This window comes from Brienomyrus brachyistius, unplaced genomic scaffold (genome assembly GCF_023856365.1).
Source record: "Brienomyrus brachyistius isolate T26 unplaced genomic scaffold, BBRACH_0.4 scaffold44, whole genome shotgun sequence".
Lineage (NCBI taxonomy): Eukaryota > Metazoa > Chordata > Actinopteri > Osteoglossiformes > Mormyridae > Brienomyrus > Brienomyrus brachyistius.
Window position 1 is genome coordinate 1,844,770 of NW_026042319.1, and position 20,935 is coordinate 1,865,704.

Consider the following 20,935-nt stretch of genomic DNA (forward strand, 5'->3'; position numbering starts at 1 on the left):
AATGAGAGGTGTGATGGGGTCACTACTGAGAAGCGGCAGCAAGAAATACAGTGAATCAGGAAGAGCAACTTACAGTAAATCGCAGGGCAGAAAAATCAGCATTTCACAGGGAATGGGAAGGGTTCGGGACTTCCTGTCTGAATAGAGAGAAATTGTCAGGAATGCCTGGTCACCTGTCCCTTTTACTTTCAGGACTGCAATTTTTGTTCCATGTCAGTGGAATTTGTCTGCAACGGATTGTCTGGGCACTGTCGTCATGAGAACAAAGTTCTAGTGTCCTGATGATTCCGCCTTTATCTGGTTAGTACCGGTTAGAGACACAGAATGAGCCGAGGTTATGCCTGTGAGTTGCCAGGTAAACTGTGAGGCTGAAGGCTTGCCTTTATCCCGTATTAAAAGTTCTACATGAATACCTTTCTTGGAGCTGGGCTTTGAAGAGAGGCCATCAAAGCCGGACCTCACATGTTAAAGAAAAACATTTGAATGTTAGCTAATCACTTCATCGATGCGAGCAAATAATTATAACGGACTCTTTCCAAATAAATTAGTTGTTTATGATTGATGCGTTCCAGAATTAAAATCCCAAAATTTAAGTGCATTAATTTAAAGAATTTTTTCACAGACAGAAAAGAAATACATTTGGGAGCTCTTGATAAATTCACAAGCATCTGAGGACAAGCCAAGAATTTATAACACTGGCTTAATACGATTAGGCTACATTCAAAGCTTCTGAAGTAAATCAGATTTACGCTGCTGGAAGCAGGATTTCAGTACCTCCTCTTGATTAAAAAAAAAATAAAAAGCCCTAAGTATTTTGAGAAGATGTGCTACATGCAAAACTTTACACGAAAGCGTCTCCTGTCTTTGTCTCCATCTGCGAGCTTTCTTGTGATATCGACCGGTGCCCCCCGCTTTGCCAGGAAGTATCCCATTACGAACTCTTTCCGTAATAATCATCCCACCACTCTGGGATGCATCTAGGATGAATACAGGCCTTTTAGCACACAGTTCTAGAATGGGAGCATGTGACACACACGGACAGCAACACCCAGGAGGGAGAAGAGTGGCTGGAGCGAGACTGAATGGACGGTAAGAAGCTGCAAGTTGATCCCTGCGAATGCCTGACAAATCCTCCCACACCCAGTGATGTTAGGAGTGACAACAAAAGCACCTGGAAGTGGGCCTCAAATTGAAAGACGTGGCATGCATCTTCTGATTCAGCCTTATTTCCAAACATACAGCACACAGAATTTTCTTAGTCTTACTGAATATATAAAAAATATGGCCATCTGGGGTTAATGTTATTTGACAGCCGTCTCTGAGTGACCAGTAGAGGCACTATGGGGTACTAAAATGAGAGCATTAAACAGCATGTGGATTTCTCCTGCCGCCTGGCATGCTCCTGGCATGCTCCTGGCCATCCCCTTCCGTCCTCTCTTGGCAGTGTGCAGTTTGTCCTTATCTCCTTGGGTGAGATGGTACTTAGCAGAGAATGGGCTGTTCCAGTCCGATACAGGTGCATGGAATAAGATCCTCATGGAAAAAATGTAATATCCGAGCCTTGCCTTATGCTGGCTGTGTTCCATGCTTACCGTGGACACGATTCTAAAAATGGGACGATGAGGTCTGGCTCAGTGGCTGTCATTGATCCTCTGAGAGAAGAGGCTAAAGTGGCCACAGCTGCTAGTTAGTCCCAGAAACCCAATTCCCCCTAGAACTAAAGCAAAGTCACAGATATCTCACGGTGGGAAAAGCACATGCAGGCCTGCCCAAGTGTAACACAAAGCACCACTGCTCAGTCCATTCTTCTGCTCTTCATTGTTTGTATTAGCTTGCCAGCTTATTTGTGCTAACTGCCATTGTGTTAAAGGCTTGGCGATTACAGCTCCATTTTATCAGAACCCACAAGGCTCAGACAAAAGGCCAGACTGCCATTGAATACACCAGCCGGTAACTCTCATCATTAGTGCCGGTAACGTGTGCAAGGCCACAGGACAAATAGGAAAAGTGCAGTGCATGCTAACCATACTGTATGGCCCTTCCTGAAGTCCCGCTAACAGCAGTCAGAGCTCTCCACTGCCATCCTTATCAAGTTCAGCTACAGAGCTTCTGGTTATCTCAGTGCAGTTTACTTACGTGACGGAAACAACACTATACTTAGTTACAGAAACTGGGTGACTTTATCTAGGTCTCTTGCAAATGACAGCTCTGCTATGTGCTTGTTTGTTTTTAGCTAAGTTAAGGTTTGAACTTGTTGGTCAGCTGCAGCAGTGTTTTTAGGGAGTGGATCATCATCGTGGTGAGGTTGGCTACCTCCCTGGCTAACCTGCTGAGGCCGTGTTTTAGGGAGTTGATCATCTTCGCGGTGAGGTTGGCTACCTCCCTGGCTAACCTGCTGAGGCCGTGTTTTAGGAGTTGATCATCTTCGCGGTGAGGTTGGCTACCTCCTTGGCTAACCCGCTGAGGCCGTGTTTTAGGGAGTTGATCATCTTCGCGGTGAGGTTGGCTACCTCCTTGGCTAACCCGCTGAGGCCGTGTTTTAGGGAGTGGATCATCTTCGCGGGGAGGTTGGCTACCTCCCTGGCTAACCTGCTGAGGCCGTGTTTTAGGGAGTTGATCATCTTCGCGGTGAGGTTGGCTACCTCCTTGGCTAACCCGCTGAGGCCGTGTTTTAGGGAGTGGATCATCTTCGCGGTGAGGTTGGCTACCTCCTTGGCTAACCCGCTGAGGCCGTGTTTTAGGGAGTGGATCATCTTCGCGGTGAGGTTGGCTACCTCCTTGGCTAACCCGCTGAGGCCGTGTTTTAGGGAGTGGATCATCTTCGCGGTGAGGTTGGCTACCTCCTTGGCTAACCCGCTGAGGCCGTGTTTTAGGAAGTGGATCATCTTCGCGGTGAGGTTGGCTACCTCCCTGGCTAACCCGCTGAGGCCGTGTTTTAGGGAGTGGATCATCTTCACGGTGAGGTTGGCTACCTCCATGGCTAACCCACTGCCACACAGTGAAGCAAAAAATGGTCTATAGAGAGGTTAGCAAAACTTGTCAAGCAAGGCCCCCTTCTGACTGCTGGAGGGCAAAATTCCACCCCCTATTTCCGAGGAATGGAGTACCGAGAAGTAGCAAAAGGGTTGGTTAGCCCCTTGGCGTACAGCCAAGACAATGGCGGCTCCCTCCCGATGGGGCGTGATGACCTGTAGTCGCCTAGAGGACACAGGGACAGAAAGAGTCTAAGGACCATGCTAAGGAACAGGGTGCTGAACATTGTGGCAACGATATATGTTTATCAAGCACTTTCATATGGCCCTTGGCTTAAAATGAACCACTGTCACACTGAATGATGAAATACGTCATAGTACGCGTGGCGTATCCAGGTGCCATTCCTACACAGGACCCATGCTGATGTCTAAATCATTCATCCTCAAGTAATACTTTGCACAGAAATGAGAGAATGCAGTAATACCTGTAATGAAAAACTCCTGGCCTAGATTTCCTTGGCGTGTTTGTGTGCTTGATGTGCCATCACAGATGTTCTCACTCGTATTGACTACAGGTATTGACAGAAAACACTTGTTTCAGCTTCAGCGTGGAAGGATCCTCTGAGACTCTCTCCCCCCCCCCCCCCCCATCACTGCAGAGGTCATTTCAAGCCTCTTAGTTAACGTAGACCGTCCCTAATGGCCTGGATGGAGATGACAATTCATTTGTATTTCTCTCTCCACTGTCAGTAAAAGAGCACCAGTCTGTGCCTTTGCTTGTCACTGCGGCTGCACCCTCAAGGGTCTGCCAACTGTACCCTATAGCTGTATGTACCTTTCAGTCTAATCTAAGGTACAGAAATGGACTCTGAGGAACATCCCCAAGGTACAAACAACATTAATGTACCACCAATGGTACAAAAATGCTTCTCAGAGTCTATTTTTGTACCTTAAAATTTACAGTTACGTACAGCCAGGGTACAGTTGGCAGACCCTTGAGGGTGCAGCCCCAGTGACACGCAAAGGATCAAACTGGTGCTCTTTTTATTCTGAAAGCGTATATATATGAGGCTTGTACTGTGTTAAATTGTTTTAAACAAAAGGAGTAAAATGTATTTTTTACTAGTCAGAGATGCTAGAAAAATGCCTGAGGTTCCTCACAATCATCACGACATTTGAGTAGGACGTCTGCAAATTTTCTCCTCACGTTAGATAAAAACAGATGCTCAGTGTACAGAGCAAACTCATGCTGGTGGGGGGGGGGGCAGCTGACATACATGGGACTTTGAAGAACTGAACCAAGCAACTGCTGGTTCAAATCCCAGAACAGACTAGCATAGATAGCAAACAGGCCAAATTGGTTCTTTTGAACCATAGAGTTGTATAAATAGATTGCAGTATAACATTCAAAGCAGTCTAAATGACTTGAGATTAAATTGTTATCTTAGCAAATAAATCTTGTAGTAGTAATAGAGGTACAGTCTGCTGTACTGAGCAGTGTTATGGGGCAGACCTGAAGGTTGGGGCCTAATTAGCCTGTTCTAGCTCATGATCCTCTGCTTACTACCCTCAGGCTGAATGTAGACTTTGGGCATTTGGAGTGAAGATAGAAATAAGAAGAATGACTACCTGTCACAAAGAGCGTGAGACCAGCAGTGGGGCACGTGTGAGGGGAGTGGCTACCACGCATGCTAATCTCTTCCTTGGCCTATCCGCTTTGACCTTGGGGCGGGACTACTAAGCATGCTAATCTCTCCCTCGGCCTATCCGCTTGACCATGGGGCGGGACTACTAAGCATGTTAATCCCGCCCTCAGCCTGTCCGCTTCGACCTTCAAGTCCCAGGCCTTTTCCCCTCTTACCCATTTATGTTAGCACCCCTATAGATTAGCTACGTTAATTGAGACGTGTTTGTCCGTGGAGGGGTGCAGTTTGCAGTCTTTTTGTGCTGTGTTTGTGTGAGTGTGTGCACTTTTTATGAAGGCCTGATTCCGTTTACACATGCCGGGGAGTGTTTACAGTACACATTAAGTTACAGTAAACTTTGACCTTGACAGAGTCAGGGCACCTTAAATGCTTCACCGCTATAATTCAATATTCTCATGGGTCTGTTTAACAGATTTTAGTTGTATACATTTTATAGCTTTTTCCATAATTTTTATTCCCACATAATGGCCCCCAGTTGTCTTCTGTTTATTTCTATATTCCTTTGTTTTATTAATTTCCTTTCTCTGCTGTTTGTTCTGGAGCAGTTTCACACTCCACAAATGATACAATGTAATTCTTTATGGGCAGACTATGGGAGTTTCTTTCAGCACCCAAATGGTAAGATAAAAAATAGCAAGAACTTTCTGATGTATGTAAACTGTCACGCACAGAGTAACGTATCATGTCATTACCGACATTTGATATTTCACCCATATGAGGCACATTTGGGATTCCTAACCCGACCACAGAGCTCTATCATGACATCATGTTGGACTCTCCTCTTCTGTGTGCGAGCTGAGAAATTTTGGCCTGACATCAGTAGCCGTGTCATTTCCTCCAAGGCACCCCCTTTCCCACAGAGTGGAGTGTGAGGCGGCGGGCCTTGTTTATATGGTTTTTTTTTCGGGGGGGGAGGGGGGGGGGTTTGGGTTCTGTGGGAGAGAAATGCGTCGGACTGCAGTATGAACTCAAGAGGCCATGATATGAGGCCAGTGTTCAGCTTTGCTTGCAATGTGCCACGCAGCAGTACAATCAAACTGCAGAACACTGCAAAGCTTTCCCAGTTGTTGCTAATTGGTCGGGCCTGGTGCGGCTTGTAATGATCCTGAAGTCCCAATAGGGGGCAGACTGACCCTTGTGCATGACGAATGGCCTCAGAACTGTGCGGGCAGGTCAGAAGGTCACTACACTGACAGGTGTGTATTTAGTAGGCGGCTGATGGTCGGATGTCAGCGAACTACTCCACCATGCGATTTCTTGATCCTCAAAAGCTGAACGGCTTCCGGTGGGGTTTACGGCTTTCAGGGTTCCTGCTCAACCAAGATGGAAAATCGCCAGATTCTTAGTCACTCGCCTGCACTGGAAAAGCCGTTTAGAAAAAGGGCCCGAATTGATTTTAGAAATCCGTTTGTCACAAACCAAATGAATGGCTAGTGTCTGAGAGCGGAAGAGGCAAGTGGGGTGACCGCTCTGTGTCCACGGTGAGAACCTGTGTCAGGCTTCCTGTGCCAACGAGGGACCCGTTTGGCCAGATGCGCTAAAGTCGCCGCCGCTGCTGTCAGCGCAGAGATGTCCGCTCTCTTCTCAGTCCATCTCGACTGAGACCTGCTGCAGTACAGAGGGGTGTCCCCTTGCAGAGACGTAGGGGTTGGGGAGCGGTCGGCTCGCTCAGCCCTCACGTAGAGTGCGCTGTAACCCGAGACCAGGCACTCCCTTGACAATGACAGCATTGTTTCTATTTATGAGCACGACTTGTAGTCCCTGCTGGGGAGGAGTCCCAGGATGCACTGGAGGGCAGGGCAGGGACACTCACGGACACGTGCAAAGACACACCGAGGGCCTTACACTGTCATCCAGTGCGCCACAGTGTTGATATCTGGCTGTGTGACCTTCCAATTGCTTCAACCGCGACCCACTCGCTCCCCTTCTCTGACTGGTGGGACCAGATTCCACAGGACGAGCAGGTTGCCCAGCCAGAATCCCGGCTACCCTGGGGTTGAGGGGGGGCAGGGGGTTCGGCTGATCTGGGAATAGAACGATCGTGCCGGTTGAGGCTACGAGCTGTGGGCCCGCTGCAGGATCACCCTGGGGAGGGTACAAAAAATGTGAGTGGGCTGTTCTGGGAATGCCAGGTCATTGTGGGGAGGGCACACATGTTCCAGCAGGCTGATCTAGAAAGAGTACAACCGCCTTGGGGAACGTGAGCGCTGGACTGGAAGGTAATAGCTGAAGGTTACAACTGAGGATTGTTACCATGCCATCAGAAACGCCGGGGGCAGCGTTTGCATGTGACCTCGTGGGGGGGGAGGGGACCTGCCTTCCCGTCACACATGGGTAAATATGTGGGCGGAGCCTAACTGAGCTGGACTCCTGCACTGGAATATCCACAGACTAGTGCCTGAAGTGGAACTTATGAGAAGTTTGGGTTTTTGCAGAGTGGGTAAGAGTCACCTCCTTAAAATAAATATTTGTAAAATAAATGCACAGACTCCATTCGGCAAACTGTGGAAGTAGGTGGGAGGTAGAGGAGCACTAAGGCACAGCTAGACGTCTGGGCGTGTTGCCTACTTTCCTTAACACCTCTGAACAACTGCTGTCCCAGATCCTGACTGTCAAGTCAGAAATTATGCCGATGTGGCACCATACCTTGTTGGCCTGCTGCTCTGTGGCAGTTAGCATCGGTCTTTTGATGACTCAGGCACAAAGGCGGGGTCATTGCAGGGTCAGGGGGCTGACTTGTTTTTGTCCTTCATGGTAACCCCTTGACCTCAGGTGCACTTACACACAGCAAAATGGAAGGAAGACTGGCCAATCATAAATCTTTTAAATGGTGCATAACTGCAAATCTCGCCTAACAAATACAGGTGCACACACATACACACACACACACACACATACACACATATATCTGTACTCATATCTTTGTGGAGATTCTCCATTCATTTCTATGGGGAAAACACTAATCGCAACAATGACAACCTTAACCCTACCCAGCCCTAACCTTAACCTTAATCATAAGTAACCAAAATGACTTTTGGCATTTTTAGTTTTTTGACTGCATTCACAGATTTTTATAAAATTAAATTTCTCCTTGTGGAGATCCAAAAAATGGTTCCCACAGTGTAATGTATACCTGGACCACACACACACACACACACACGCACACACACGCACACAGACACACACACACACAGGCACACACGCACACACACGCACACACACACACACACACACACACACACACACACAGGCTCACACGCACACACACACGCACACACACACACAGACACACACACACACACACACACACACAGGCACACACGCACACACGCACACACACACACAGACACACACACGCACACACACACACAGACACACACACACACAGGCACACACGCACACACACGCACACACACACACGCACGCACACACACCATGGGAGAGGATCATGCAGGTTCCCCTGGTCCTGAGAAACAGCCGTGACTTGAGCTCCGGTAAAGAAAAGGCCACAAAACCCCGACACGTGTCACTGTGTCACCGTGACGCCGCGAGTCAGTGTTTGGGGATAAACGAATGCAAAAAGAATATTTTTTTAAATAGCTTTCTAGTATATTCCTTAAAAATATAGGAATGCTGTTATTTCCTTTTATAAATGTGTTTGTGTGTTTTAGTGTGTGTTAGTAAGTTTTCTCATTGCCAAGCCTCTCCAAAAAGACCAAAGAAGGTCACAAAAGTCCGAAGGCTGTGGGTCTTGCCAAGCGCCCCCCCCCCCCTTGGAGAGTGGTGAGCACGTCCCGCTAAGAAAGGCCTCATTGTGGTGTAGCGTCAGCCCTTCTCAGACACGGCCATGGTTTGGAAAACAAGCGGCGGCCTTCTTCACAGTATGCTTTCAGGATAACTGCCCTCGGTCTCCACCTTTGCATTCCGCACCCCGGCAACCTGGCAAAGCATGCTTCTCAGTAGCGTTAGCCAGATTCCACCGAGCTGAGTGGGCTCTCTCCAGCCTGTACCGGCAAGAGGGGGCCTGTTGCACTGGGGGGGGTCTGCAGCTCGTCTTCTTGCTGCCTGAGAATTAGGGCAGGCCTGGGAATTACCTCGCTAAGAGTCGGAATAAAGCATCTGGGAAAATCTGCCTTTCTGTGGAGTTCAGAATGAATGTTTGGGCTTGAAGGACGTGCTTGAGTGTCCGTCACTCGCTGGCACATATCAGTCACCACCTGGACAGCTGCACAGGTAAATCCTTCAGGTCAGCTGAGTTCATCAGAGTGACACTAATGTCATTGAATTGCGTGTTTCCTCTAAAACCTAATTAATCCATGTATTTATGCTTTCTGCACAAGCCCAAACAAGGCCAACGTGCGCAGAGACTTGGAAAGGTGATCATTTTGTTTGGATGACTTTCAAAGTTCTGAAAGTCAGTAGCTGAACCTCAGTGGAACGTGGCGCCCCTGTGCGCTGGTTTCGCCGAACGACAAGTCCCGCAAAGTCGAATCACTTGACTCCGTCATTTTAGGCGAAAGGAACGAATGGAGGCACCAAAGACCTGGCGGTCAGGGTGGGTCAGGAACAGGGTCCACTTGTGCTTGGCCGTCTGACTCACGGACCACAAAGGACAAATTGTGGAAGAGAGATTAATTCCGCTCAGTTTGTCTATGAAGTCACAGCAGCACGGCGTGGTGGCAATAATGGGCCCTTTGTAAGTCCTGTACCTTCGCATCCATTGTAACCAGCGGGGAGAGCTGGGAAATCAGGCCCCGTAATGAGCGAGGGCTCTGCAACTACCAAGAGCTCTTTTTGTGAGTTAGCCACAAACCCCCCACCCTGTCCCAGAATGCACTGGCTGCCCCCCACTTTAAGATAACTACCCTGACCGCATGGTGACAGAGCTGCAGAAGGTGAAACAGAGACCCAGAGGAACGTCAAAGCCATCAGCAGCACTCCTCATAGCGAGCGCCTCAGCCGCTAGCCATGCTGCCACTCATAGTGCTTTAAATGCTTCCTGGCTACATGAATAATAGATGCAGCTCTCTTGGATCCTAAAAGCCCTTCATTAATTTGAATGTCTATTTGATTGCAGTTGACTCATGTTCACGACTGCATTAGAAGGGCACGTTTCACTTAAATTCTACTACATTTTGTTAATTTCGCTTGTAGGTCACTGCTGAAATATCAATCTATCTCACTGTAAAATTGTACATATGTGGCTGCAAGGGCCTAATAAGGGCTAAATGTCCCTTATAAAATGTTACCGTGGTATTACCATATCAGCATGGTTGTATTGGGTTGTACTTTCAGTGTTTTTTCTCTTTTGTGCATGGTACATTTATGGTATTATGACATGTATATGGTATATATTCAGAGCATTTGAACAGTATTTTATTTTATACTATTGTACTTTGTTCTGATACCATAGTATTCTGTTATGTCCCATGATGCTATGGTATTTAGTACTCATGGTATTGCTAAGAATCACATATTATATGGTTCAGGTCGGCCAGGTTGGGGAACATGTTGCTGCATCAACCACTTGACAAAACACCTCGGGATCCCGATTGGCGACCCCCCCACGCTGGCATACAGTCCAGTCCCACCCTTTGGAGATGGCCGTCTATCTGCCGCTGCCAGGTGTTACGTGGGCGTCCCCTCGGCCTGGTCCAGCCACTCGGGTCTTCAGCAATGCGAGCCAGATCACCCTCAGGGAAACGAGCCGCACTCCAAGGTGCCCCACAAGATGAAAGATCTCCTTCTGGAAACCCTGGCAACACCAACGCAACCCTCCGCAACCTTCCGGATCTTGTTAGAAAAGATCTCCCATATCACGTTAGAATCGCCATTTGCACCCAAATATGCAAGTTCCTCACAACAAACTGCATGCAAACTCATTGGAAACAGCTTGATCTTGGAGCCTGGCCTGGTCCAGCCGCATTCTCCTAGTAGGTGGCAGCTTACTGGACCTAAGCTGAATCTTCGGAGTAACAACAATAAGTTGTGGTCAGAATTCACAAATTGGTCACTCCTGTGGACCTTGCAGTTCTGCAGGAGCCTCCAGCGTCTGCCCAGGAGGATGTGATCACTCTCCTTTGCTGCACAACCAGTAGCGGAGTACCAAGTCCAACGATGCCACTCGGTGAGCTGCCTGCCCTGACCTTCTGCAAAGTCAAGGAACATGGAGCCACTTTCACCATGTTCTCCAGACCCATGGGGACCAGCACAATCCTCAGCGCCAGTCTGTCAGTGCCAGTGGTCGCATTGAAGTTACCCATGTCCAGACTAGTGTTACCTTGTGGGCACCCATCAACCACCTAGTGAAGTTGCGAATAAATTGTCTTCCTCATTGAGACATCACTCACCGCGGTTGGAGCACACACTGAGACACCCAAGGAGTGCTCTAGCCCGAGTCTCATAATACGCTCTCTGAAAGGAGTGACATCAGACACCATCGGGGGGAGCCGATCTGCCACAGCGACAGCTACTCCCTGAGTATGGCAGCCATCAGAGCAACCAGACCAGAAGTAAGTGTATCCACCTTCAAAGATCCGGCCATTCCCTGGTCTATGTACCTCAGAGTGCCACCACTGAGTTTACAAAGCTCCTCTGACAGAAGAGGAACACGGTCATCTTGCCATGTGCCGACCCGGACGGGTCGCCTCAAACTGGCACCCAAGTGCCGCCATGCAGTGGGCAACGCCTCAGCACTACACCAGCCCCGATCCCCAAGAGGCTTGACCCCAATGGCTCTCTGGCGGCTTCAACTCGTCCGTAGATAAGGCTCCCGAGGGCTTTGTCCCATCCCCTCCATGATGCGTGCAGCCATTCTGTAGGCGGCTGTAGCAGAGCTACTCCCACGGAGAGCAGAAAAGAGTCCTGTCTGCTTTGTCAGAGCTTTGTGAAGTTTTTACAGAGGCTGGAGTGCCAATATCACCACGAACACCCAAATTGTTCCCCGCAAGTTGGAGGACTGCCTGCAGAGCTGGATGCAGTTTAACGTCACACCCAGGACACACAATATAATTCCCTCACAGACAAGTAACTGCATTATAAACATTAGATTGTGATCATTTCAGCTGCCAAAGGAATCTGAGAATTTCATCAAAGCAGCAGAAATCAGTAATCTATGACGCTACACTTTATTTTAGTTATTTCGAATAAAGACACCACGTAAAATGTGAATAGTTTTATTGTAGGTTTTTTGGACATGTGTTTTGATAAAGTTTCCTTCAGCTTCTGTCATTAGTACGTGGTTAATTGGTTTGATGCAATTCGGCTATTAAGCTGTTAAAGTGTGTTCTTCACTAAGCCATAACAGATACATTTCAGACATAGTACATTTAATGAAATTATGATGTCTAATTTCAGCGCGGCATCATTACAATACTATGGTAAACATCATGTAAAATGCAATTGAAAATAAGCTTATATTACCATAGTATAGCATATGTAAGACATGTTATTACCATGGTACAATACAAAAAGCTTAACGGATTACCATTGTATTTTAGCTGAAAACACACTGTAATAATGTAGCACTACTGTGCTCCTAATTTGATGATAATACTGGGGGGGGGGGGGGGGGGGGGGCACGTGTGTAGTGGCTGACGGCCCCTTGCACAGTGTGTGCTGCTTCTCGTGCACCACAGCTTCCAGAGTCTATCACCCTTCACATTTGCGGCAGCTCCCTGCACCCCGCAGTTGCACTCTGGCATGCGATGCAGCATTGTGCAGAGAAAGGGCTGCTCATAATTTAAGGCGCATTTGTGAAAACTGAGAACCTTGAAGGACGAGTGCCATCAAGTCGTTTAGTTGGCCTCGGTTTCGACACGTCCACGGCCAAACGTTGAATGTGAAGAATATATATTTTACAAATCATGAAGATATTTCTTCAAGGCACAATCTGAACATGTGGCTTCTCACTAAACTGTGATGCTTCTGGCTAAACTGCGATGCTTATGGGTAAACTGGAAAAAAACCTCCTTTCCTCTTCATAAGTTTTTTTTGCAATTACAGCTGACAGTGCCAATTACGGCACCAGATACTTCACCATATAAATTATACAATGCTGGCTTTTTAAGTTTATGTAGGATTAATGACCAGTTCTCTCAGATGGCTGACTGATGGATGATAATCTGCTCTTATGCCGATTTATTAATGAATCAGGACACATCAGTAATGCACACATCGAACAGTGTGTACCTATAAGCCAGCGATTCATTTACAGAGAAGGACACAGACAGAGCTGAGGTAGATGTTTTGCGGAAAACAGATCCGTAGAAGGGAAGGATGTCCTCCAGACCGGATGGGAAGAGAGTGAATTCAGAGGCTCTGGACCCTGTGATTTGCACACATCGATAGCTCTGTTACCTAAACAGAGAACCACTATAGGTGGGGGTGAGGTCACACCACCTGTTGTCATAGCGATGGTTCAAACACGCCCACAGTGTCATGGAAATCGCTGACTCCGGGGCTGGATGGAGTATTGAGTTCATTCACAAACCTGCCCCACCCTACGCTCTCCCTGGATTTGCCCTGGTGGGTGAAAACATCCATGTTTGTACAGCATCAAAGAATGTTTGTGAATGAATAGTTTATTTGCCAAGAAGGCTGATAGACACTCACTTATAAGCCTGCGTCTCTGGATGCCTGTGTTCACGGCCACAGGTAGCTTGGAGCGATGGAACCACAGGGGGTGCAATGTGCATGTTGTGCTGATATAAACTAACAGGAGCTACTCTCTGACAGCTGACTACATGCAGCGTGAAACAGGCATTTCCCTGGCTTCCCGAGGGCAGTCAGGCTCACCGGCACCCGCCAGCACGGTCACGTGCTTCATCGATCTCCGTGTCGCGCTTCACATTTCACCGTGGCGATTTCTCCCATGCGTGAAGCCGCAGATGCTGCGTAGCTCCTCACGCAAACACAGTCTTTATGACTTTTCTTGCTCGCACATGGGAGAGCACACAGCCTTTAGACTCATTTCTTTAACACACGCACACCCACACAACACGCAAGTTTGTATTCATATCTTCGTGGGGACTGTCCATTCACTTCTAATCCCACTGATGACAACCTTAAGCCCTACAAATAACCAGACAACCAAACAAAATATTTTTGGCATTTTTATTTTCTTGATTGCAGTCACAGATTTTTTATAAAATTGAGTTCCTTTTGGAAAAACAGGTTTTTGTCACGTTGATTTTGTAATACATACAGGACACACACACACACACACACACACACACACACAGAAAATGATGAAGGCCTTTGCCAGCATATGTTTATGAACCTTCTATTGAGTCCCATTTTATAAAAATTCCAAATTCGTTGCTCCAGTAAAACAGAAACAGACAAAAACTGATAATAAATACTTTTTGAACTTTTTTTTAAAAATACTTTTGATTTTTCTTTCTCCTTATGAATGGACTGTTCAAAACAAGGCTGTAAGAGGATAGGTTATTTTGTGGGGGTGTCTGTCTTTCGGGGCGTGTCTTCGGGTTAGCGTCAGAGGTTTGTCCTGACAAGGAGGGAAAAACCCAGAGACACACACGCCCACGCGCGCGTCCGCGTGTACCCAGACCGGAGGACAAACAGGCCTCCTTCCTCACCTGCTGCCAGATATCAGGCTGTGCAGCTGTTCCAGCCCCTAGTGAAAGGGCTAAGCATCTTAGCAGCTTCTTAAATAAACCAGGGCCCTTGGAGCCCGGTCCCGTCAGGGTGACCCACTCACCCCCCACGTGTCACATGCTGACCCTTGTTTTACCAGCTGTTTCATCACTGAGCGTGCTCAGACCGCTTCTGCTGTCCTCTCATGCGTGCAGGCTGCCCGTGCCATTCCTCAATATACAACGTCTCACTGAAAATAATACATCCTACTAAATGTTATAGGCCTGTTCCTCCTGGGCTTTTATACCAGCCCTCGGCAAGAAACAGCTATAATTCTGAAGTTCAAAAGAGGTTGTAACTTACTTTATCATTTCTTTATGCCCATTATAGAGACGGCCTTTTCTTGGATTCTGGCTGCATCGCAGAGGGCACCGACAGGAGGAAACTGAGACGTGGCAGAGGTGATATACAAAACAGACACCAGCAAACAGGAGGAGCAAAAACAGACACACACACACACACAGTCGTGTAATCATATCTTTTTAGGGACTGTCCATTCACTTCTATGGGGAAAACCCTAATTCCACTGATGACCTTAAGCTCTACAAATAACCAGACAACCAACCAAAATAGTTTTGTCATTTTTACCTTTTTGATTGCAGTCACAGATTTTTTATAAAATTAAGTTCCTTTTGGAAAAACAGGTTTTTCACGTTGTGTAATATATATAGGACACACACACAGAGTTCGGTTATGTTTGTAGCTGTTCTGTCATTTTGCACTCAGGCTCTCCTGAGGGAGACACTCAGTCATAGTCGTCTGTTATGTTTGTCTGTTCACAAAGGAGGATGAGGTTTCTCTCCCATTTCCTAGACTTCTCTGCTGTTCCTCACGTTGCCCCTGTTGATTTCCTACTTTGCCAAATGCCCCCCCCCCCATTATTCAAACGGCTCAGCTGTGACTCAGCAGCAGTCCCCCCACCCCACCCACTCAGGCCAGGCCAGGCCATTTAGATTAACTGATGATCTTCCCAAAATGAGCATCTCTCGCATAATGGCGCTCTATGAGAAGTGTTGTCTACACCAGCTGCATTAAAGGAATAACCTGAGTTGTTTTGATAGACCGGGGGCTTAAGGTAACCCAGCTAACTGAGAAATCCTTCTTATTTGAACACCCTCCTGCCCGCTAAGAGTCTGATCTCTCCAGTATGACAAGCCTCAAGCAAAATGGTGGCACTGGGGACGTCACAATACCTTCGCTGTCCAGATAGATTAGCAGAAGCAGCTTTAGTCTCTCCTGGCCCATACATGGCCCAAATGTTGGGGTTTAACTTACTGTAAACTGGAATCGGTCTAGTCAGGCTGGCTGGCTTAGCAGGAACTCTCAAAAACAAGACTGTTTTGGGACAACCTATGGTTTTAATCACATAATCTGCTCCTAATGAGGAATTATGGTATGGCTATGTTGGTGACTTAATCACTTATCTCCAGGCTGGGGTGTTAATCCCCAATTAGACTTCGCTGTATCGTGTTCCTTCTCTGCGGATCAAGCCCCTTCTGCTGCACATAACTAATGAGAAATATCAGTGGATTCCATTCTCAAAGTCAGCACCCACATTTCCATCCGCAGTGCAGCAGAAAATAATGTCCTCCTGTCTAAAAACAGATTTTTGGCTTCTGCATTTTGATGTGTCAGGTCTCCCTGCTTCAAAGGTCTTAGGAGATGTTAAATGACAGGCTGCTTTGCGATCGTGCACTGGCTTTAAACTTCATATTTACATCGTCCAAGTTGAATTAAACATTGCTCAGTTCCCAATGGGCCGTATTTCTACAATCTTTCAGTGTAAATTACTTAGAGTGCTCCTTGAAAACTTCCGGAAAACCTCCATGCTTATTTTGACTTTTCAACCATGTTTACTCTTGAACTACCATTACCAGGTTCCGAAAGCTCGTCAAATCTTAAAATAATTTTTAACCTATAATTACACACTGGGGGGGGGAGAGAACTGCAGGTTCCAGGGGAGGCTGTAATTACATTTCTGTGGTTTTAAAAACTGACCGTAATTTGAGGCCATTTTAATTCTAATAGCATTCAGGAACCAAGGGCTCTTTGTATAACCCCCCAGGTACATACCGAAAAGGGGGGGGGGGCAATAGCATGAAAGCAGCTGAACCGCTGACCTTCCGAGTCCTCTGTAACTGTGACCCATGAGCAATTTTCCCTCGCTGCTTCTGGGGTGGGGGCACAGAAAAGGCCGTATTGCAATGTCACCCCATAAGACAACGGTGGGCATAAATAGATAAGTGTGGGGAGGCCCTGGCAGAGACACGGGCGAGCCGGTCCAAACTGGCACTGGACCTTCCTCCCGATGGTCCGGCTCGCCCCACGTCAGGCCTGTCAAGGGGCATAGATCTCCAGACACAGGACTTAGAACGAGAGTGTGCACCCCCTACGGATGCTGTTTTATTTGAAGTTTAAAGGTTGGTCAGCGAGATCGCAGAGTTCACCGCCACAAGTTAACCACAAATAAACCACAAATAAAGATGGCTGCCACTCAGCGTCACCTGCTACCGTATACTGTGGGGACGGGAGCCTGTCCCAGATGTTCCCCGTCTCCATAGCGAGAGTGTAGCCATGGAAACCAAGCTGTGGCATCCTGGGGGGAGAGCGCCCCCCCAGGGGAAACCAACATCTGCTTGTTTTCTTGTTTTCGTAACATGGCTCACACAGCCTGCTCATCTGACTTGGGATGCAGTCCGCGCCACACGCTAACCACACCCTATTAAAAATAACTGTCCCAGTTAGGCCTCATGCATTATGCAGTCAGAAAGGTATGTCCTTATAAACAGGCTAAAATTGGTAATGATTTTGGCTTTTGGGACAGTTTGTTTGGAATGGATATACACAGTGTGTTCGAAACCTTTAAGACACCTTCCTAATATTGCTGCAGTTTATTGGGGAACAGAGTGAACAGGGTGCAGGCAACAGCCCACCGGAGTGCCCATCCGCACCAGCCCCCAGCCCCAGCCCCCAGCCCCCAGCCCTAGCCCCCAGCCCCCAGCCCCAGCCCCCAGCCCCAGGCCCTGTGCTGCGTCCGCTGAGGCTTCCTGTCTGGTAGGTCTTTTCAGAAGCACACAGGACACCGATGAGCTTGAAAAGTGAGCAGCACTGGCTTCACCGACACACTCAGCCCAGTGCACCAGACTCCTGCTCTCACACCTGTTCAAAGGCTCTTTAGTCTTTCCTTCATAAGCACAATCTATTTACCTGGGTTCTCTCAGGCCTTGAAAATCCTTCTTTAATTTGCATCCTTCCCTTCATCTAGACTGATTGAAATTGATTCAATAGGTGAAATCAATTTGGCCTACATCCACTCCTCAATTACTGACCATGTGCAAATATGACGGTGATAAAAAATTCATTTTCAGACGAAATTTCCTGCAATAACAACACATGCCAGAGGGAGTGGGATGTACAAAATGTTGCTAAAAATGTCAGCTTGGTTTCAGGTTCGCAGATCTCAAGCTGCTTGGACTAATCAAAGAGAAGGAGGCAGTACATTACCTGATGTAGCAAATGGTTTGTCCAAGAGAATCCTGTGACTGCGCTAAAGCTGGATGGTATATTCACTAGTCAGTCTTCTGGCTGTAATACCTTTCATCACAGACGTGCAATATCCACCAGCCCTTTCACTACGTTTGCGAAATCTTGTTGATATCTATGAAAATAGGCAACCTCTGCTGTAGCGACATTTTGAGTTGATAGCCACTCCTGCATCCCCTTACTTTTTCAGGTCACTTAAAGGGCGATTTGAATGTTCATTAGATGTCCCTGGCTTACAGACACTGAGGGCAAATGGACACAGTGCAATTATTCATCGAGATGTATAGATGTGTCCTCTGAAAACCATGTGGAGTGCATTGTCCCCCATAGTCCAGTGCTTAGACCACACTTCACTGGACATTTCTGTCTCATTGAGCTTTATGGTCATTAGTCCATTAATTGGACCCTTTCCACTCTGAATGGTGTGATTATAGATGAGCATGGATATCGCTCTCCGAAAATCTCAACACCTTTGTTGTCTTCTCTGGATATGTACCCACGGTGTGTGTGTGTGTGTGTGGGGGTTATGTGTACATTACACTGTGAGGCCCAAATGTCCCCACAATGTGATAAAAGCCAGCCAATGTGACGTTGTGGGGACCACCTTTTCAGTCCCCACAAGGGGAAACTCAATTTATAGAAATAGGATAGAACATAGAATAAAAATACAGGATATAAATCTGCAATTAAAAAACTAAAAATGCCAAACGTCTTGCATTTTGTTTGGTTACTTATGGTTATGGTTAGGGCTGGGATTAGAGTTTTGCCATAGAAATGAAAGGAAGGTCCCCACAAAGATATGAATACAAACGTGTGTGTGTGTGTATGTGTGTCCCCATGATGAATAATGGAATATTGAATGAGTTTTGAAGAGTGGCAAGTTTATTTAATACTAAATAATAAAAAGAGATTATGAATATCACTAAAGACTAATTACGAAAACCCTACAGCACGTTCGGAAATTCAGACAATGATAGACTGTGGGTCTGCATTTCCACTGCCAGCCTTTCCAGCTTTGCTGACAGCCATGTGCTGTTCATCACCGTTATTGTACTTCAGAATTCTTCATATTTCACCATCATAATTCTTTGTCCCGCTGTCCTGTCGCCATCCACTCTTACATGATTGGCTGTATGTTGCACACGGCACACTTTTTTGCACGCACTGAGGAGGGCGTCTGGAATGGGACTCGTTTGCTAAACGAGGAGTGACTGTAGTAGCTTTCCGCTGGGTTCACCCGTGGCCCTGAATGTCTCGAGCACTCAGTACATGTGGTCTAAATTTAGGCAAAAGACGTGACCTCACTGAGATGACAGTGCAGCCCATAGATGTATCATAACAAACACCCACAAACTCTACCTCCACATCGAGTGTGTTAATTGCACTCTAACTGTTTGAGCTATTGACAAATTTTCCAAGAGAGACCATTCTTATTTGTCCTTCAAGAAGTGGGTGGGGGGGGAGCGGTTGTTCCTCTCGGAGACAGTCATCAGGGGCAGATCCAAGTTAAGCCCACACAGTCTGTGTATGTTGCTTAACTACATTCTGCGTCTTTCAAGCGGACAGCGGCTTTGTTGTGCAATGAGGGTCACTGTGCACCTGAGGCACACTTACATCAGGGACTTCAAATTATAGGACATTTGTTTTTAAATTCCCTTCATACTTTTATAAACAAACCAAGATTCGTACCGACAGAACAATGGTTGTGCAAACCATGCAGAATGAAGTTATACTGTAGCTACAAGCTGTATTTCACTCAAATTTGAAACAGCTCTTTAGAGCGGAATCACTTCCATGCAGTTTATATAATGTTTATATAACATATACCAGACCCCTGTGTGCCGCATATTCATGTACTTATGTATGGTCTGTGCATTTGATGTTTTTAGATTCGCATTTGAAAATTTTATTCTGATTTCTAGTGAATCCTGATTATAGTATTTTTTCATTCTGATATTATACGAGTGTGTCAACACCCCTCACCAGGGCCCCGTAGGTGGCGCTCCGTCGTGCATTGGTCAGGGTCTCAGGGACAGTTCAGGCTGGAAGGTCACGGGCCTCCCCAGACGTGAGTGGGCCAGACCATCCCATCGAAAGGGTTCCACCTTACAGCTGAGATCAACAGGCCAAAGACAAGACCTTAGAGGGGAACAGGCTTGGCATTCTGACCTGAGTAGCCAGGCGCTGGGCTTAGGCAACACATTATAACAGTGCCGTGGTCAGACCACAAAACGTCAGCATGCCACCAGTTATCAAAACAACCCTATATGGGATATACAGCCACTCAGTCAGGCTCAGTCCTGCAAGTAAATAACAATTATGTCTTGCTGCAGACTGTTATGCTCTCAGCACAAAGGCTTTGGGGAAACGTCCTGAATGAAAAACAGGCTGTTCCACGAGTACTTTCCAGACACTCAGCAGGCCATAATACACAGCCGGGTCTCATGCAGCCTTGTGTGAGCAAAGCAGCTAGCGAAGCAGCATGAGCCGGCTTTCGATGGTCCGAGCCGGTGATCAGCAGCTAGTGACAGAGGACAGAGGCCTCGCGATGACCGCACTTAATGAATGAGAGCAAAAGCGGCAGGGTCTTTAAGAAAAACAAGGTAGAAAGAACCTTCAGGGGTCAAGAGGCTGGAAGGGAAGAAGGAGGTCAGACTGACAGCGTATTCGGCAACGGTTAGACCGGTTCGAGTCATTTTCAGACTCAGTGATTATATTTTATAGAAACTCCAGTATTAAGATTAAGATGAGCTTTATTGCTTTTTGAGGGAAATTCTGGATATTGCAGCATAACTAAATTTGCTAAAGGAAATTTGACCATCACAGCAAACTGAATATGAATACATCTTCAAAAATGTATTTTATTTATATATTTATATAAAATGAATGAATGAATGAATATTATTTACCAGCCAAGCCAGTAGGGTTGGGATGAATTATTTTTCATCTTTCCGGTAATCAAACATGCAAATGAGTAACCAATGAAAGCTTCTGACGCATCCAGGAGTCGGGAAATGGTAAATAGTTTCATAGATTACTCTTTCTTGTGAGTAAGAC

The 20,935-nt window shown here is 46.9% G+C and overlaps 1 long non-coding RNA gene across 1 annotated transcript in view; it reads left to right on the forward strand.

Annotated features, from left to right (window-relative positions):
• The first annotated feature begins 995 nt into the window (after window positions 1-995).
• LOC125722927 (uncharacterized) overlaps window positions 996-20,935 on the forward strand; it is a 30,550-nt gene continuing 10,610 nt past the window's right edge. Inside the window, exons 1-2 of the long non-coding RNA XR_007386690.1 lie at window positions 996-1,089; window positions 14,666-14,736. This is a non-coding gene — a long non-coding RNA (uncharacterized LOC125722927). The remainder of the gene's footprint in view (window positions 1,090-14,665; window positions 14,737-20,935) is intronic.